Below are 6,000 nucleotides of genomic sequence, written 5' to 3'. Positions count from 1 at the left end.
ATAACCGTTTAATATTATTGTGTTTGACAGTGAATAGTGACTATTACTGAATATGACATCTACAAATTAGGAAATTACGAGTGATTTATGAAATGTGTTCTATATGTGTGTATCAGTTTAGTAGTGGATTCAATTATTAGATATCTAGTTTAGTATGGACGTGTTATTTCTATTAAATGATACAATAACACATACATAACTTATTTGATATCTTACTTCCATTATTTTGTCTCATATATGTGTATCATTACACCTGTTCTTAGAAAATATGTGAGTTATTCTGAAACCAAATGGATTACTAATTATTTTATTGTTTTAGGAACATGTTATTAATATCAAGAACTTCATCAAAAACTTATAGTCTCCAATATAGTACTGTTCTTCATCGGTACTAACACGCTGAAATGGAAACCCTAAAACCTTTTTTAAGCTGAAAAATTGAAATTTTTCGATTGACAAAAATATTTTAATTACATCATAATCACAAAATATTGATAAATGACTTTTTTGCTTGTCATTCTGCGATCATTTTGCACCTATTGCACCTCCTTTGCTTCTAAGGTGCTCCAGAAATCCAACAGCTTTAATAAACTTATGAAATTTCCATAACAGTTCATTCCAAGTGAGCATATTGTAGTTCCTAATCGTTACCTGTGAGATTGATTTTAAGCAAATAGCCTTTTTGAGTTGACAATGGCTACTAAGTAACCCAGTAAGTAGCCAGAAATAATTTTCCTCCAATATTTTGTCAATCAATTAATTTAATATAATTATATAATTAATTTATTAATTTTAATTAAAAAGAATACAAGTTTCATGAATAAAAATCTTGATAACATTATAATAATTATTAAGAAAAATCGGAAAATTTTGCTGGGTCGATCGAAACACATTTCCGGTTCACCATATAAGTAGTCCCTACCTATGGTACGTTAATATGTTATGCATATTTTAATATTGAAATAGTTGTAGTTATTCATAGAGAAAGAATTAAGCTATTTTCCGATCCTATTTGCACATAACACGTTTTTTTTTTAATTTTTTTTCCTCATTTAAGGTCCCTACATAACACGTTGTTTTACACATTTACCTTAGCTCCGTTTTCGACAAATGCATTGAAGGGACATTCATTTTTAATTTTAAATGACGAAAAGTCACAGACTATGATATTTTATTTGCCAGGTACAGGAAATTTTGAAAAACTATTAGGTCTACTTTATTTTTAAACTTTCAATTTTTTTTTTCCATCTGCCAACTATAAATAACGGTTGCAAAATATTTTATGGCATATATGAGACAAAAGTTATCATGAGGCTTAAAAACATTCAATACTTTGCAAAAACCAAAGAAGCAAACAACGTGTTACGGATAAAACACTTGAACTTTTCGTTTTGTTTCGACATTTGCGATTTATGCACCCAATTATATAATTTTATATAAAATGCTCGAATTAATTATCAATCACATACATTATACCTATTCAAGTGTAATAGGAAAAAATATTATATCCGATCAAATGGATGGATGCATACATAAAATGATAATATATTCCTGAAATCCATGTCAGATTTATGTCATTATTCAATATGATATTTATGAGGAAGTAATTTAATTATAATCTATTTTCCAAAATATAATATTTTGATGTTTTAATTGAATGTGTCATTGATGATTTTAAACATTCAATAATAATTTTAAAAACACCGTCACAATTAGGCGTAAGAATCGGTTATAGTCTACGCATTAACATTAATAACCAACCGTTTAGCGAAGTATGCATTGCATTGATCAACTACAGACTTTTAAGCTATGAAAAAAGCCGAAGAAAGACGATTGGTAGATTCGCCAAAAGGAAGCCGCTCACAATGTTTCAAGCACGTATTAATCATTTAACACAGCATCGAAATTTCTCTATGGTGATGACTTGCAAGCAAAATCGAAATTTCTAGATGTAAGCACGAGAAAATTTATATTTATATTTTATTTATATATTTTGTAGTTAACGTTTAATGTTTATTCGTTATTAAAATAAACCTTATAAGAAATTTTTGTTTTATATGTAGCATGTAGGTACTTTTAACATAAAAAATTTATAAATATTTAAATTAGATTCCCTATCAGCAACTTTTTTAAAGGTTTTATACAAGATGTAGGTATAGATCAAATATTATAGTGGTGTCTTTTTAAGAATTATTAACATTAACTTTTTTTATTAACTATCGAAAAACATACCAATTAGTTTACTTATTTTGAGTTTTATGATTGTCAATCAAATGGAATGAAATATCTGCAAAATCGAATATTTAAGGTATTTTAAAATCCTAAGTTGTGTTCAAGTTAGAAAAATGGCTTCAGAGTCATCATTTTGAAACAAAGCCATGGCTTATAATGTACCTTTGTTCATAAAGTTCAGAGTCCTGCCCAATGAATGAACAAAATTTGTAGGTTTCCATTTTATATAAGCAATCTAGGGTCATAAATGGAAAAACCACAGCCGATATTCAATTGTTTTTTGTTCGAAAAACTACAATCTAAAAATGAAATTTTTAATTATAGAAAATTAGCCTATGGGCAAAGAATAAATAGACAGCCGATATTTCAACATGTACCAATGTACAGATTCTACAATGAATACGTAGTTATTACACAATTTGAATGATGTTTACGAAAAATTAGGATTATTTGATACAACTCCCGAATTTTATAAAACTTTATAGTCGTGCCACAATAAAAGATGCCATGACAGAAGAATGTTTGCAACTATTAATACGTGTCAAAAAGCCATTGATCCATTCCTTACAGTCCACCTTCGATTTGATACCACGCTCTAAACATAGAATTTCATTAGACGTTGGCAGTTATTTCAACTTACAGGCTGTATAAATCATGGTATTAAGATTTTTTTTTGTATGATGTTTGCGGCAACCATAGTATTTTGATAAAAGAGAATCCCCATGTTTTAAATGGTAATACAAACGCATAATTCACGAATTCTGTGTCATTCTAAAGTGTACTTTATGTCTGCAATATTGGCTACAAACAAATAATAATTTTGATTCATTATAATATCTGACCTGCACAAAGTATTTGTAATATATTTTTTAAAATATACAAATAACGTTTATTATAAATATAAATTTTTATAAAATAGTGTTTCACATTATAAAAGAAAAAATTCTAATACTATCATGTAATACTATATTACAACAGCATATCCTAATCTGCATACCGTAGTTACCCATGTATACATTTTATTTTATACATTTTCAACACAAATGAGTATAGGTATCTTTAATAAAATTTATGCATTTTACATAAATATTCATAAACATTATGAAAAACTAAAAAATATATTTAAAAAAAAAAAGGTAGTTTACTTGAATTTATACAAATAATTCAATTAAAAAAAAAACTACATATTACATTACAAATTGAATTTAAAATTTAAAAAATTGATCATTTTTTATAGGGATATATAGTAAAGCCTAAGCTTAAAAAAATTAACCTGTATGTATGACCTTGAAATGACTATGGCAGGCCATATGAAGGTCAACTTTAAAATATCAAATAAAAATTCCAATTATTTTTTATGATTATTTTATATGAAATATTTTTCCAAGCCGAATTGTTACTAATAGAAATCGAATATGAAATTCCACCTATAAAGTAAGAAACTCTTATTTTTTGCTGTAACGTTGACTTTGAATAACAATAATTTGCAGATAAACTTAAAAAATAAAATAAAATTTCACTTTTGAACTTAAACAGTGCATGCATATTATAAAATCCATAGTATTTTCTTTATATCCTATATCTATTGTCATTTATTTATTGAATATTAAATTTTATTAACATGTGTGGTATAGGCAATAGATATTTACTTGTATTATATGTTAATAATATATTATACATAATATTCATAGATAAACTGACGACATGTATAAGATAGTATAGGCAATATTGTGAACATAACACACTATAAAGTTGCATGTATGTATGCATGGTAGCTGATTTTTTATAACTTAAACATTTCTTATCAAAATGAAATAAACTACTGTTCCTTTATTCAAGTCCGTAACTAGGGCGTGAAAAACGAGGCACCTGCCCCCGGCGCAACAGCAATAGAGGCGCAAAACAAAAAGTATGTTTTACACGTAAAACAAAGAGTTAGTAAAGAATCATGTAAATGGCGCTCATTAATTTACAATATTATAAATATCATAGTTTGGGGATAGAAAAAAATCGATTTTTTTTATAACACAGGCAAATTTGAACCGATTTTATTGAAATTTTTATTGAAACCCACTAATTTTGGGTCATTCTTTTCAGCTGTGATGTCAATTTTTCGCTATCTATCAGCTTTGTGTTTAATTTCGAAACCAGGACACCACATTCTTAAAATCTATAAGAGCTAGGTTAATTTTGATCACAAATTTGAAAAGTATGACCCAAATTTAGTAGGATCACATTCTTTTTTTATCAAAATTGGATAAAATTTGGATGTGATAGAGCAAAATTAAATTTTTTGGATTCTAATGACGTCATAAAGTTCAAAAATTCGATTGTTTTTATAACGCAGGCAAATTTGATCCGATCATATTGGAATTTTTTTTGAAACCCACTAATTTTGGGTCATTCTTTTCAACTGTAATACCAATTTTTCGCTAACTATCGCTTATGAGTTTAATTCCGAGACCAGGACTCCAAATTCTTAAAACCTATTAGAGCTAGCTTAATTTTGATTTCAAATTTGAAAAGTATGACCCAAATTTAGTAGGATCACATTCTTTTTTTATCAAAATTGGATAAAATTTGGATGTGATAGAGCAAAATTAAATTTTTTGGATTCTAATGACGTCATAAAGTTCAAAAATTCGATTGTTTTTATAACACAGGCAAATTTGATCCGATCATATTGGAATTTTTTTTGAAACCCACTAATTTTGGGTCATTCTTTTCAACTGTAATACCAATTTTTCGCTAACTATCGCTTATGAGTTTAATTCCGAGACCAGGACTCCAAATTCTTAAAACCTATTAGAGCTAGCTTAATTTTGATTTCAAATTTGAAAAGTATGACCCAAATTTAGTAGGATCACATTCTTTTTTTATCAAAATTGGATAAAATTTGGATGTGATAGAGCAAAATTAAATTTTTTGGATTCTAATGACGTCATAAAGTTCAAAAATTCGATTGTTTTTATAACACAGGCAAACTAGATCCGATCTTATTGGAATTTTTTTGAAGCCTACTATTTTTGAGTCAGTTTTTCGCTAGGTATTTGCAATTTGTAAGTCACCTAATAACAAAGTGCTTATATCAATAAATTACAAATAAAAAATAAAAATCTCATCTAAGGCTCATAGCAACACTTCGTCTAGAGAATGGCCGAATTCATTGATAAGTGGGCGAAGATAGATACAAGCCAATAAAAGCGAGTTTAAATTGAATTTGGTGAAAAATGAATTTTAAAAGTATAAAATATATACTATAAAACATATAATATTATTATATTAAATATGTGAAGAGAACTAACTGAACATATTATTTTCAACACCATTCATACATCGTTTATCCGGACGAAAGCGAAGTAGGTATGAACAGTGAAATGAAAATATGAAATTACTATATTTCATATCATTTATGTAATCTAACCTGGCTTTTGGCCAGATATAAACTTATATTGTGGGATAGGATATAGGATATCAAATTTTCTCCTGTGTTTTATTTAGTGTAGGTACTGTTGGTTGGTATGTTAGAGACAAAAAGATTTTTACTTGTATGTTGAAATGAAACATGAAGGTATGTATGTATTGTGTTAAATTATTGTCCAGTTTTATATCTTCATAACGCGCTCATTTTATTCACAAGTGTATATGGAACTTCTCGGCAACTCAACAATAAGTTGCGTGATACAAATCGGTCAAATTAATTGGTTCCCAATGATTTTTAAATTGAAGATTAAGTAGGGCACACATAGTTTTCTTTGAGATGTCCCA

This window comes from Chrysoperla carnea, chromosome 3, assembly GCF_905475395.1.
Source record: "Chrysoperla carnea chromosome 3, inChrCarn1.1, whole genome shotgun sequence".
Lineage (NCBI taxonomy): Eukaryota > Metazoa > Arthropoda > Insecta > Neuroptera > Chrysopidae > Chrysoperla > Chrysoperla carnea.
Note: the sequence above shows the minus strand (reverse complement) of the source record.